The following is a 15,865-nucleotide window of genomic DNA, read 5'->3' on the forward strand; positions in this document are numbered from 1 at the left end:
TGTTTCGCCTTCCCAACAAGCTTGTAAACTTCTGTGCCACCTATTTAAGACTTTTTGGCTTGTTTTTGGATGTTAAAACATAGAGAAGGTCTTGGGTGGAATTATTTGGTATAACCTTGAAAGGTTAAAGAACGGAGGCTTAGGTTTCTGGTGTACTGATGATGGGTTTAGTGGAGAGAGAAAGAAGAATAATATATGAATTGAGAAACTGATGAACTAATGAGTTCGGAATGGAAATTATGAATTGACACTGGTTGAGATGAGTCGAGAACTCGGAATTGCAATGATGAATCGTTGGTATACTGAAATGATGAATTTCTGAAAAACCACTGATGTAATATTTTTAAATTGAGATCGTTGAGATGCTATGCACCCGACAGGGACGGTGGTTGGATCCCGCCTGTCGAGGTAGCGGCGGCGGCGTAAGGGCGGTGGTTTGTCCCGCTTACGTTGAGATGTGAGGTCCATGGCAAGAGTATACCGCTTGCATCCCTTCGGATTACTAGAGTGTGCAGTCACAAAATCCTGGACGGTATTCCGAGCACCATATCTCGGGGGTTCACATTATGATTCCGAAGGGCGACATCTCCATGGAGATGTGTCGGGTTGGCAGTTGAACCGACAATGTGATATCACAGCCAATAGGACAAGCATTCATCATGTGCATCTTTTACTTGTTTGTTTGCTTTGCCGACTTGTAATTGCTTGCCTAATTGTATAACATGCCTAATTGCCTACTTGAATTACTTGCCATATATGCCTATACTTGTGTTTTACTTGCATTGTATTAATTGTGTATTCTACTGGGATTAAGGAGGCTCGGAAGGCGGTGGCGATGGGATCGCATAGAAGATAGGTTGGTGATGGCTGTGGGACAGTGGAGAGTTGTTAGTTAGAAAATCCACTAAGTTAGATTACCCTTTATCATGTTATGGTCTTAAGTTATGCTTTAATGTTTTAGTTATGCTTTAAGATAAATCTTGTGATGGATATGAAGTTCTAGGATTGCCTCTAGTATCCCAGAGTCTTATATCTTACATCACTGGGCACTGTTACCATACTGAGAACCTCCGATTCTCATACTATATTCAGTTGTTGTTTTTCAGATGCAGATCACAACCCACCCCAGTGAGTTGCTTGGTGGTGACAGAGCAGAGGATCCTGGATATATTTTGAAATATTTTGATTATTTTGCTAAGATCTCTCATCTCTTGTATTTACTTTTTCCTATAGGCTTATTGATGAGCGGATAATTTATACGCTTTTTGGCATTGTTTTTAGTATATTTTTAATAGGATCTAGTTACTTTTAGGGATGTTTTTATTAGTTTTTATGCTAAATTCACATTTCTGGACTTTACTATGAGTTTGTGTATTTTTCTGTGATTTCAGGTATTTTCTGGCTGAAATTGAGGGACTTGAGCAAAAATCAGATTCAGAGGTTGAAGAAGGACTGCTGATGCTGTTGGATTCTGACCTCCCTGCACTCAAAGTGTATTTTCTGGAGCTACAGAACTCCAAATGGCGCGTTTCGAATTGCGTTGGAAAGTAGACATCCAGGGCTTTCTAGAAATAGTCCATAGTCCATACTTTGTGATGAGTATTTTGGTGGAAAAGTGAATTTCTCCCAAAACACACAAATCTAACCAGCAAGTGTACCGGGTCGCATCAAGTAATAAAAACTCACGGGAGTGAGGTCGATCCCACAGGGATTGAAGATTGAGCAATTTTAGCTTAGTGGTTAATTTAGTCAAGCGAATCAAGATTTGGTTGAGTGTTTTGTGATTTGCAGAAATTAAATTGCATGGAATTAAAGAGAACAGGAAATAAATGGTTGCCTCCCAACAAGCGCTCTTTTATTGTCACTAGCTTGACATCTTTCAATTCTTTTTAAGAGGGCTGTAGGTGTTGAACCTCTTTTTCCTTATCCCATTGTCCTCCCAAATACAGCTTTGCTCTGTGACCATTTGCTGTGAATTGATTCTTTGTTGCCTCATCTAGCAGTTCAATATTCCCATAGGGAAAAATCTTTGTAACCAAGTATGGGCCAGTCCACTTAGACTTCAGTTTGCCAGGGAAAATTTTAAGCTTCGAATTATACAGGAGCACTTGCTGTCCTGGCTTGAATTCCTTCTTTGTGATCTTCTTGTCATGCCACTTCTTAGCTCTCTCCTTGTATATCTTAGCACTTTCATAAGCTTCTAGTCTAAATTCATCTAACTCATTTAGTTGTAACAACCTTTTTTCTCCTACAGCTCGGGGATCAAGGTTGAGGAGTTTAGTGGCCCAAAAAGCTCTGTGTTCAAGCTCTACAGGGAGGTGGCAGGATTTGCCATACAATAGCTGAAAAGGTGACTTGCCAATAGGAGTTTTAAAAGTTGTCCTATACGCCCACAATGCATCCTCTAGCTTTCTAGCTCAATCTTTTCTTGTGATTCCCACTGTTTTCTCTAAGATCTTCTTTAATTCCCTATTTGCAAGTTCAACTTGGCCGTTAGTCTGAGGATGGTAAGGTGTGGCTACTTTGTGAATTACTCCATATTTGTGGAGGAGTTTCTCCATCTGTTTGTTGCAAAAATGACTACCACCATCACTAACAAGACCCTTGGGCACTCCATACCTAGTGAAAATGTGCTTTTTAAGGAATTGGAGGACAATCTGTGCATCACAGGTGGTTGTGGCTATGGCTTCCACCCACTTTGAGACATACTCCACTGCTACCAAGATGTATCTAAAAGAATAAGAAGGAGGAAAAGGCCCCATGAAATCAATTCCCCATAGATCGAACAATTCTAATTCTAAGATAAAGTTTTGAGGCATCTCATTCCTTTTTGTTAATCCTCCTACTTTCTGGCATTCATTACATTGGTGTACATATTCTCTGGCATCCTTAAAGATAGTTGGCCAATAGAAGCCACTCTGCAGTATTTTTGCGGCTATTTTTTCTGGTTCAAAATGTCCACCATAAGCTGAACCATGACAATGCCACAAGATGTCCCTCACTTCACTTTCAGGAACACACCTTCTGATTACTCCATCAAAGCATCTCTTGAACAAGAATGGTTCATCCCATGAAAATTTCCTTGCTTCATTGATCAACTTCTTCACTTGTTGCTTAGAGAACTCTTGCGGTATCTTCCTTCCCACTTTGTAATTTGCTATGTCAGCAAACCAAGGTGCTTGCTGGATCTGCAGAAGGTGCTCATCTGGGAAGCTTTCATTTATGGGCTGGGATGCTTTTTGACTTGTTTCATGTGGTAGCCTCAACAGATGATCAGCGACCTGATTTTCAGTGCCCTTCCTATCTCTTATCTCAATGTCAAATTCTTGAAGGAGCAGTATCCACCTGATGAGTCTTGGTTTAGCATCCTGCTTTGACATCAAATACTTAAGTGCAGCATGATCAGTGTAAACCACAACTTTGGATCCTATCAAATATGATCTAAACTTATCAAATGCATAGACTACAGCTAGCAACTCTTTCTCTGTTGTGGTGTAATTTCTTTGGGCCTCATTCAACACTTTACTTGCATAATATATGACATGATGCAAATTTCCCTTCTTTTACCCAAGTACAGCACCAATTTCAAGGTCACTTGCATCACACATGAGTTCAAAAGGTAATTCCCAATCTGGAGGTGTGATGATTGGTGCTGTTGTGAGTCTATTTTTTAAAGTTTCGAAGGCATGCTGGCAGTTTTCATCAAAAACAAAAGGGTTATCAAGCATTAACAGATTACTCAAAGGTTTGGCTATTTTTGAAAAGTCCTTGATAAACCTTCTGTAAAATTTGGCATGCCCCAAGAAACTTCTAACAGATTTCACATTAATTGGTGGAGGGAGTTTTTCTATGATCTCAACCTTTGCCTTATCAACCTCTATCCATTTTCTTGAAACTTTATGGCCAAGAACAATCCCTTCGGGTACCATGAAATGGCATTTCTCCCAGTTTAAAACCAAATTAGTTTCTTGGCACCGTTTCAAGACAAGGGTTAAATGGTTTAGGCAAGCATTGAAATCATCACCAAAAACAGAGAAGTCATCCATGAAAACCTCTAGAAACTTTTCGACCATATCAGAGAAGATGGATAGCATACACCTTTGAAATATGGCAGGGGCGTTGCAAAGCCCAAACGGCATCCTTCGGTATGCAAAGACTCCGAATGGACATGTAAAGGCAGTCTTCTCTTGATCCTTGGGGTCCATCACGATTTGATTATACCCAGAATATCCATCCAAAAAGCAATAATATGCATGGCCGGCCAACCTTTCCAGCATCTGATCAATGAATGGGAGAGGGAAGTGGTCCTTTCTGGTCACATCATTCAACCTTCTATAGTCTATGCACATCCTCTTAAAATTCATGAGAATTCTTCCATTCATAGCATTCAAGGAATATAACTAAAAACTCATGGAATTTGCATAAAAATCTTCATGTTTAAATGATTTAAGACAAGCATGACTATTTGGCCCAAATGATTACTTAAGGCTCAAGAAAATGCATAAAACAACTAAAAATAACATAAAAAATGCTAGTGAAACTAGCCTAAGATGCCTTGGCATCAGGCCACCATATCAATGAGTTCTTGAGCCTCCTCTGCAGTTTTCATGAGTTGCAAGGAACCTCCAGCTGAATGATCTAAAGCTTCCTGGGATTTCAGTGTTAAGCCTTCATAGAAGTTCTGCAGCTTCTCCCACTCATTAAACATGGCAGGGGGACATTTCCTGATTAGAGCCTTGTACCTCTCCCATGCCTCATAGATGGGTTCAGCCTCCATTTGTGTAAATGTTTGTACCTCAGCCTTCAACCTTATAATCCTCTGAGGTGGGTAAAACTTGGGAAGAAACTTGGTTACCAAATCATCCCAGTTGTTGATGCTGTCCCTTGGAAAAGATTCCAACCATTGAGTGGCCTTATCCCTGAGAGAAAATGGGAATAGCATCAGTTTGTAACTGTCAGGAGGCATTCCATTAGTTTTGACAGTGTTGCATATCCTCAAGAAAGTAGATAAGTGTTGGTGCGGGTCTTCAAGTGGTCCTCCACCAAAAGAGCAATTGTTCTGAACCAAAGTGATGAGTTGTGGCTTGAGTTCAAAATTATTTGCATTGACATTTGCAGCCAAGATGCTGCTCCCACAATGTCTAGGATTTGCAAAGGTATAGGAAGCCAAAACTCTCCTCTGGGGTGGGTTGTCATTGTTGTTGTCTGCTCCACCTGGTGGATTGGTTGAATGTTCCTCCATCTCTTGGAATTCTTCGTCTGATTCCTCTTCTCCAACAATGTTTTTCCCTCTTTCAGCTCTTCTTAACCTCCTGAGAGTTCTTTCGTCTTGTTCATGAAAATTGGGTGTGGTTCTTCTTGTACCTGACATACAAGCAGAGCATGAGAAATGCACAAAACCAGTGACACTTCAATCTACTGCTAGATTGAAGTGTTAGTTAGTTTAAGCAAAAAATCAAACAGTTAGTGGGTTAGTCAAAATTAGAGAAAAATAAAGAGAAAGTGCTTGATCTAGATTACCACCTCACTTAATCATTGTCAATCTAATCAATCACCGGCAACGGCGCCAAAAACTTGATGAGTATTTTGGTGGAAAAGAATTCTCCTTCCCCAAGACTAAGAAATTAAAGATCACTCAATATCCAAAGCTCTCTGAAAACTATTATGAAAATTCAAAGGGAAAGCTCCCCGAAAACTTGAATTCTATCCTATTTATACACTTTCTTCAAATGATCTTCAAGCCTTGAGTTGGGCCTTTGCTCTTGGTGGAATTGGGTTGAAAGAGGCCTTGGTTGATTGCTCTTGGGGTTTGGAGAAGAACCAAAGTGAACCAAATGAACCGGGTTGGAGTTTTGCAAAAGTTGGACCAAAAGTTGGAGCAAAAGTTAGGGTCTAACTTTTGGTCCAACTTTTCATATCAGCCACCATAACTTGCTGCTATCCACGTTGGGGCAAAAGTTAGGGGTCTAACTTTTGCTCCAACGTTGGCCTTCCTTAGTGCACTTGTGGCGCCAACGTTAAACCAAAAGTTAGGGGCTAACGTTGGCGCAAACTTTTGCTCCTCCCCTTGTAGTTTTCATGTGCCAACGTTAGTTGAGATATTCATTCTTTCATAATATGTGACAATTATAGTATAAAACCTCATGAAATAGCATGAATTCATACATGGTTGATTCAATCAAAGGAAACATGAAAATCTACCCAAATTAGCTTACTTGTGGCTCAAGAAAGTGTACAATTCAAGTGAAAACAAAAGAAAAAGGCTAGTGAAACTAGGCTAAGTTGACTTGTCATCACTTTGCCCGAGTTTAGACGACGCAAACTGGCGTTGAACGCCAGTTCCATGTTGCAGTCTGGCGTTCAGCGCCAGAAACAAGTTGCAAAGTGGAGTTCAACGCCAGAAACACGTTACAAACTGGCGTTCAACTCCAAGAATGACCTCTCCACGTGAAAGCTTCATGCTCAACCCAAGCACACACCAAGTGGGCCCCGGAAGTGAATTTCTACATCAATTACTTACTTCTGTAAACCCTAGTAGCTAGTTTAGTATAAATAGGACTTTTTACTATCTTTGTAAGGAGTTTTTGAGTAGTTTCATGCTATCTTAGACTTTTGTGAGGGCTGGACATTCGGCCATGCCTGAACCTTCATCACTTATGTATTTTCAACGGTAGAGTTTCTACACACCATAGATTAAGGTGTAGACATCTGCTATTCCTCAAAGATTAATGCAAAGTACTACTGTTTTCTATTCAATTCAACTTATTCCGCTTCTAAGATATTCATTCGCACTTCAATATGATGGATGTGATGATCGTGACAGTCATCATCATTCTCAACTTATGGACGCGTGCCTGACAACCACTTCCGTTCTACCTTAGATTGAATGGATATCTCTTGGATATCTAATACAGGGGACCGAGTTCGAGTTATTAGTGTCTTCGTGGTATAAGTTAGAACCCATGGATGACCATTCCTGAGATCCAAAAAGTCTAAACCTTGTCTGTGGTATTCCGAGTAGGATCTAGGAAGGGATGGCTGTGACGAGCTTCAAACTCGCGAGTGCTGGGCGTAGTGACAGACGCAAAAGGATAGTAAATCCTATTCCAGTATGATCGAGAACCGACAGATGATTAGCCATGCAGTGACAGTGCATTGGACCATTTTCACAGGAGGATGGGATGTAGCCATTGACAACGGTGATGCCCTACATAAAGCTTGCCATGGAAAGGAGTAGGAAGGATTAGATGAAGACAGCAGGAAAGCAGAGGTCCAGAGGGACGAAAGCATCTCTGTACGCTTATCTGAAATTCTCACCAATGAATTACATAAGTACCACTATCCTATTTTATATTTTATTTATCTTTTACTTATCAATTCATAAAATCAGTTTAATCTGCCTGACTGAGATTTACAAGGTAACCATAGCTTGCTTCAAGCCGACAATCTCCGTGGGATCGACCCTTACTCACGTAAGGTTTATTACTTGGACAACCCAGTGCACTTGCTGGTTAGTTGTACGAAGTTGTGAAATAGATATAAGATCATGAACGTGCGTATTGAGTTTTTAGCGTCGTTACCAAGGAATGGAATGATCACGATTTCGCACACCAAGTTGTTGGCGCCGTTGCCGGGGATTGTTCGAGTTTGGACAACTGACGGTTCATCTTGTTGCTCAGATTAGGTAATTTTATTTTAATTTTAAGCTTTTTATTTCTTATTTTTGAAAAATACAAAAAAAAATTTCGTTTTTCCCAATTAATTTTCGAAAAATAAAAAAAAAATTTACAAAATCATAAAATCCAAAAATAATTTGATGTTTCTTGTTTGAGTCTAGAGTCAAGTTTTAAGTTTGGTGTCAATTGCATTTTTTTTAATTTTCTAGAAAATTATTTTCAAAAGTTTCATGCATTGCATTCTTCATGATCTTCAAGTTGTTCTTGGCCAGTCTTCTTGTTTGATCTTCATATTTTCTTGTTTTGTGTCTTTTCTTGTTTTTCATATGCATTCTTGAATTCTTAGTATCTAAAATTCGAAATCTAACTTTCAATTTTAAATTTTTATTTTAATTAAATTTCGAAATTCTCTCTCTCATCTCCTTCTATTTATTTATTCATCTACTAACACTTCTCTTCCATCCAAAAAAAATTCGAACACCACCTCCCTCTCTGTGTTCGAGTTTTTTCCACTTCTCTTCTTTACATTACATTCTTTTCTTCTTCTACTCACACAAAGGAATCTCTATACTGTGACATAGAGGATTCTATATTTTCTTTGTTATTCCCTTCTTTGTCATATGAGCAGGAGCAAGGACAAGAACATTCTTGTTGAAGCAGATCCTGAACCTGAAAAGGACTCTAAAAAGGAAACTAAGAGAAGCTAAAATGCAACAATCCAGAGACAACCTTACAGGAATTTTTGAACAGGAAGAGGAGATGGCAGCCGAAAATAATAATAATGCAAGGAGGATGCTTGGTGACTTTACTGCACCTAATTGCAATTTACATGGAAGAAGCATCTCCATCCCTGCCATTGGAGCAAACAACTTTGAGCTGAAACCTCAATTAGTTTCTCTGATGCATCAGAACTGCAAGTTTCATGGACTTCCATCTGAAGATCCTTTTCAGTTCTTAACTGAATTCTTGCAGATCTGTGATACTGTTAAGACCAATGGGGTTGATCCCGAGGTCTACAGGCTTATGCTTTTCCCATTTTCTGTAAGAGACAGAGCTAGAGTGTGGTTGGACTCTCAACCCAAAGATAGCCTAAACTCTTGGGATAAGCTGGTCACGGCTTTCTTAGCCAAGTTCTTTCTTTCTCAAAAGCTGAGTAAGCTTAGAGTGGATGTTCAAACCTTCATACAGAAAGAAGGTGAATCCCTCTATGAAGCTTGGGAGAGATATAAGCAACTGACCAAAAAGTATACTTCTGACATGCTTTCAGAATGGACCATCCTGGATATATTCTATGATGGTCTGCCTGAGCTATCAAAGATGTCATTGGACCATTCTGCAGGTGGATCCATTCACCTATGGATCAACTGAGATTGCCTCAGAAGAAATAGGATCCTGGAAAGTTCTTAATACCTTGTACCATAGGCACCATGACCTTTGAGAAGGCTCTATGTGACCTTGGGTCAGGGATAAACCTTGTGCCCCTCTCTGTAATGGAGAAATTGGAAATCTTTGAGGTGCAAGTTGCCAGAATCTCACTAGAGATGGCAGACAACTCAAGAAAACAGGTTTATGGACTAGTAGAGGACATGTTAGTAAAGGTTGAAGACCTTTACATCCCTGCTGATTTCATAATCCTAGACATTGGGAATGAAGAGGATGAATCCATCATCCTTGGAAGACCCTTCCTAGCCACAGCAAGAGCTGTGATTGATGTGGATAGAGGAGAGTTGGTCCTTCAACTGAATGAGGACTACCTTGTGTTTAAAACTCAAGGTCCTCTTTCTGTAACCATGGAGAGGAAGCATGAAAAGCTTCTCTCAGTACAGAGTCAAACAAAGCCCCCACAATCAAACTCTAAGTTTGGTGTGGAGAGGCCTCAGCTAAACTCTAAGTTTGGTGTTGAATCCCCACATCCAAACTCTAAGTTTGGTGTTGGGACTCTATAAAATTGACCTGATCACCTGTGTGGCTCAGTGAGAGCCCACTGTCAAGCTATTGACATTAAAGAAGTGCTTGTTAGGAGGCAACCCAATGTTATTTAATATATTTTATTTTATTTTCTCTTTGTTATTTCATGAATTACCAGGTTGATGATCATGTGGAGTCACAAAAACTACAAAAAAAATTCAAAAATAGAATGAAAAACAGCATTGAAAATAGAACACCCTGGAGAAAAGGCTTACTGGTGTTTAAACGCTAGTAAGGAGCATCTGGCTGGCGTTAAACGCCAGGAATGCACCCCAAAGGAAAACTGGTGTTCAACGCCAGAAACATGCTACAGACTGGCGTTGAACGCCCAAAACAAGCATGGAAGTGGCGTTTAATGCCAGAAACATGCTGCAATCTGGCGTTAAACGCCAGGATTGCGTACAGAGGGCATTTACACGCCTAATTGGAGTAGGGATGATTAAAGTCCTTGGCCCCACTGGATCTGTGGACCCCACATGATCTCGTCAGGATCTGTGGACCCCACAGGGGTCTGAAGTTACTATAGACCGGGCCATCATGATCCATAGTATCATGATTGGGGAGGAAGTGGAAGTTCATGAGATTATACCTCAAGAACTCTACAAGGTGGCTGACAAGTCCTCCACTTTGGCAAGGTTAGCCTTTCCTCACCTCATTTGTCACCTCTGCAATTCGGCAGGAATTGACATAGAGGGGGACATCCTCATTGAAGAGGATAAGCCCATCACTAAGAAAAAGATGGAGCAAACAAGAGAGCATGGACCTCAACATGAGCATGAGGAAATTCCACACCATGAAATCCCTGAGATGCCTCAAGGGATGCACTTTCCTCCACAAAACTATTGGGAACAAATCAACACTTCCCTAGGTGAATTAAGTTCCAACATGGGACAATTAAGGGTAGAACATCAAGAGCACTCCATCATCCTCCATGAAATTAGAGAAGATCAAAGAGCTATGAGGGAGGAGAAAGAAAGACAAGGAAGAGACATAGAGGAGCTCAAAAGCACCATTGGTTCTTCAAGAAGAGGAAGACGCCACCCACACTAAGGTAGACTCATTCCTTAATCTCCTTGTTTATTTATTTTCCTGTTTTTCGTCTTTTATGTTAAATGTTTGTTTATGTTTGTGTCTTATTACATGATCATTAGTGTCTAAGTGTCTATGCCTTAAAGTTATGAATATGAATCCTTCACCTCTCTTAAATGAAAACTGTTCTAAAAACAAAAGAACAAGAAGTACATGGTTTCGAATTCATCCTTGAAACTAGTTTAATTATTTTGATGTGGTGGCAACACCTTTTGTTTTCTGAATGTGTGCTTGAACAGTGCATATGTCTTTTGAATTTGATGTTTAAGAATGTTAAATATGTTGGCTCTTGAAAGAATGATGACAAGGAGACATGTTATTTGATAATCTGAAAAATCATAAAAATGATTCTTGAAGCAAGAAAAAGTAGTGAATACAAAGCATGCAGTTTAGCAAAGCTGAGTTACAATCTGAAAAGGTTCACCCAATTGTGTGTCTGTGGCATTTATGTATCCGGTGGTAATACTGGAAAACAAAGTGCTTAGGGCCACGGCCAAGACTCATAAAGTAGCTATGTTCAAGAATTAACATACTGAACTAGAAGAATCAATAACACTATCTAAACTCTGAGTTCCTATAGATGCCAATCATTCTGAACCTCAATGGATAAAGCGAGATGCCAAAACTATTCAAGAGGCAAAAAGCTACAAGTCCCGCTCATCTGATTGGAGCTAAGTTTTATTGATATTTTGGAATTTATAGTATATTCTCTTCTTTTTATCCTATTTGATTTTCAGTTGCTTGGGGACAAGCAACAATTTAAGTTTGGTGTTGTGATGAGCGGATAATTTATACGCTATTTGGCATTGTTTTTAGTATATTTTTAATAGGATCTAGTTACTTTTAGGGATGTTTTTATTAGTTTTTATGCTAAATTCACATTTCTGGACTTTACTATGAGATTTTGTGTTTTTCTGTGATTCCAGGCATTTTCTGGCTGAAATTGAGGGACTTGAGCAAAAATCAGATTCAGAGGTTGAAGAAGGACTGCAGATGCTGTTGGATTCTGACCTCCCTGCACTCAAAGTGGATTTTCTGAAGCTACAGAACTCCAAATGGCGCGTTTCCAATTGCGTTGGAAAGTAGACATCCAGGGCTTTCCAGAAATATATAATAGTTCATACTTTGCCCGAGTTTAGATGATGCAATCTGGTGTTGAACGCCAGTTCCATGTTGCAGTCTGGCGTTCAGCGCCAGAAACAAGTTGCAAAGTGGAGTTCAACGCCAGAAACACGTTACAAACTGGCGTTCAACTCCAAGAATGACCTCTCCATGTGAAAGCTTCACGCTCAACCCAAGCACACACCAAGTGGGCCCCGGAAGTGGATTTCTACATCAATTACTTACTTCTGCAAACCCTAGTAGCTAGTTTAGTATAAATAGGACTTTTACTATCTTTGTAAGGAGTTTTTGAGTAGTTTTATGCTATCTTAGACTTTTGTGAGGGCTGGCCATTCGGCCATGCCTGAACCTTCATCACTTATGTATTTTCAACGGTAGAGTTTCTACACACCATAGATTAAGGTGTGGAGCTCTGCTGTTCCTCTAAGATTAATGCAAAATACTACTGTTTTCTATTCAATTCAACTTATTCCGCTTCTAAGATATTCATTCGCACTTCAATATGATGGATGTGATGATCGTGACAGTCATCATCATTCTCAACTTATGAACACGTGCCTGACAACCACTTCCGTTCTACCTTAGATTGAATGGATATCTCTTGGATATCTAATACAGGGGACCGAGTCCGAGTTATTAGTGTCTTCGTGGTATAAGTTAGAACCCATGGATGGCCATTCCTGAGATTTGGAAAGTCTAAACCTTGTCTGTGGTATTCCGAGTAGGATCTGGGAAGGGATGGCTGTAACGAGCTTCAAACTTGCGAGTGCTGGGCGTACTGACTGACGCAAAAGGATAGTAAATTCTATTCCAGTACCTCCGTAGGATCGACCCTTACTCACGTAAGGTTTATTACTTGGACGACCCAGTGCACTTGCTGGTTAGTTGTACGAAGTTGTGAAACAGATATAAGATCATGAACGTGCGTATTGAGTTTTTAGCGCCGTTACCAAGGAATGGAATGATCACAATTTCGCACACCACTTATTTTAAGAGAAACTTGTATAAGCTGTTTTTAACTTTCAGAATTCTATATTTTCTATATGTAGCTAGCCGGCTTAAACTCCGCGAGCCGTGGCTAGATCTTTATAATGTTATACTCTTATATTTTGTTATATTATATCTATTTCAAATGTGTTAAGTTTATAGCTTCATGTGTATGTTTTGCGCTTTTCAAATCATATTTTTGAGTTGCATCCTTTATCAGGCTTCTAGAATATATTACTTCTTCTATATACGATATGCATAAGCTTTAGACTTGTCGCAACCTTTGATTAACCTTTGCTTTACGACGCGAGGTAAGGCTTAGGGTAATTAGGGTGTTAGACGTAGTATACTTGGGCTCACGACCTATTCAGCAAAAGCGTCGGAAGCTCGGACCTGAACGGACACAGGTCGTAGAGGAACAAGTGCAAGCCTTGCTGGAAGCAGGGTTTATAAGGGAGATAAAGTATCCATTGTAGCTAGCTAATGTCGTTTTAGTAAAGAAATAAAGCAGAAGTGGAGGATGTGCGTTGATTACACTAACCTCAATAAAGCTTGCCCCAAGGACCCATATCCTCTCGCTACCCTTAATGCTCTGGTTGACTCGGCCTCAGGCTATCAGTATTTTTCCATCATGGACGCCTACTCGGGATACAACTAAATCTCGATGTATAAACTGGACCAAGAAAAGACCTCGTTCATAACCCCAAAAACTAACTATTGCTACATAGTCATGCCTTTCAGGTTAAAGAACGTTGGACCTACATACCAACAACTGATGAATAAAATATTTTCTTCCCACTTAGGGAAACTTATGGAGGCATATGTAGACACATGATCGTCAAGACCAAGGAAAATTCAACGCTCTGATCCGACCTCTCTGAGGTATTCTCTATATTAAGGAGGCATTAGATGAGGCTGAATTCCTCAAAATGCACCTTTGCAGTAGAAGCAAGAAAGTTCTCGGGCTTCATGTTAACCCATAGAGGCATAGAAGCAAACCCAAACAAGTGTCAGGCTATACTCAACATGAAGAGCCCGACTTATGTTAAAGAGGTCCAACAATTAAATGGAAGGTTAGTGGCTCTATCCAGATTCCTAGCTAGATCAGCCCTGAAATCACTCCCCTTATACTCAATCCTCAGAAAAGGGAAGCAATTTGAATGGACCCCAGAATACAAACAAGCCTTTCAGGACTTCAAAGCATTCTTGGGACAACCTCCCACACTTAACCGACCTGTCGAAAGGGAAGAGTGACGAACTGATTCTTGCCAGTAAAGAAATTTATAAAAATAATCGCGTTGTAAGTATAGTTTCTAAACCAACAGAGAATCCTTTCTTACAAAAGTTTGGTTGTCACAAGTAACAAAACCCAATAAAATTTAGAGAAAATGACAAATAGGTCCTTAACCTTTTGCCTCGCGGACATTTTCATCCCTGACCATTGAAAATTACTTTTAAGTCCTTGACATTCACAAAACTTGGACGGATCAGTCCCTAACGGAAGCATTTGGACGGATCAGTCCCTGACGGAGGCATTTGAATGAAGGGACTGATCCATCCAAATTTTGTGAAAGTCAAGGACTTAAAAGTATTTTTCAATGGTCAGAAACAAAAATGTCCGCAGGACAAAAGGTCAGAGACATATTTGTCCTTTTCTCTAAAATTTATAACCGAAGTATTTAAACCTCGGGTCGTCTCTCAAGGAATTGCAGGGAGGTATGATTTATTATTGGTTATGGAAGATTGTATATTTTTTGGTTTTTAAAATAAGGGACAAGTAATTTAAATGGCAAGAAAAAATAGATTAATAATTAAAAAGAAAAATCTATTGGCAAGGTATAAGAACTGGAAATCCTTTCCTTGGTATCCTTATCAGGTGTGATGAGAATTGTTGTTGCTCCCACTTAGTTAACCCTTACTAAATAAAGGGAAGTCAAGTGAACTAATTAATTTGATCCTTAAGTCCTAGTCAACTCATGTGGGAAGACTAGCTTTAGAGCGATCCAAATAAATCAGCAACTCCAATTTCATTCAACAGCTGAGTTTGACAACTCAAGTGTTACCAATTACTTAACCAAAACCAAAAGGGGAAAATAAATCTAAATTAAATTGAAAGCATCATAAATAGAATGAAACAATCATTAATCTGAAATACCTCAAATTGCATTTAAACATAAATTCAAATCCTAACATGGAAAGGTTCATAAGCCAAATTGAAAAGATAAATAACAATTAAAGTAATAAAATAAATAAAAGTAGAAAATAAATTAAAGGAACATTGAACCTGTGATTGAAGAGATCATAGCTTAAACATAATAGAAATCCTAAATCCTAATCCTAAGAAAGAGGAGAGAACCTCTCTCTCTACATCTAATCCTAAAATTATGACTATTGTGTATGTCACTAGGTTGTTAAGTTAAATTCCTCCATTCTCTGGCTTATATTCTGTGTTTCTGACTTGGATTTGGGCCGAAAAAGAGTCCAGAAATCGCTGGGGGCATTTTCTACAGATTCTTGTACGTGGCGTCTGTCACGCGTTTGTGTAGGTCACGTGTTCGCGTCATCTGGGAGTTTTTCTTGTCACGTGTACGCGTCAGTCACGCGTTCGCGTCAATTGCGTTCTGCTCAAGGCGCGCGTTCGCGTCGTCCACGCGTACACGTCGCTGCCATTTCACGCTAGGCACGCGTTCGCGTCGTCCATGCGTTCGTGTCGCTGCCTTTTCTTCAAAACTCCGTTTTTGTGCTTTCCTTCCATTATTTTTGTATGTTTCCTTTCTGTCCTCTAAGCCATTCCTGCCCTATGAGACCTGAAAATACTTAACACACAAATCACGGCATCGAATGGTAATAAAGGATAATTAAAATTAATATTTTTAAAGCATAGGAAACGTGTTTTACATATATTATAAAATAAGGAAGGGAAAGTAAAACCATGCAATTTACATGAATAAGTGGGTGAAGAATTGATAGAAACACTCAATTTGAGCACAAAATACATCATAAAATATGGGTTTATCAACCTC

Source organism: Arachis ipaensis, chromosome B03 (assembly GCF_000816755.2).
Source record: "Arachis ipaensis cultivar K30076 chromosome B03, Araip1.1, whole genome shotgun sequence".
NCBI classification, from domain to species: domain Eukaryota; kingdom Viridiplantae; phylum Streptophyta; class Magnoliopsida; order Fabales; family Fabaceae; genus Arachis; species Arachis ipaensis.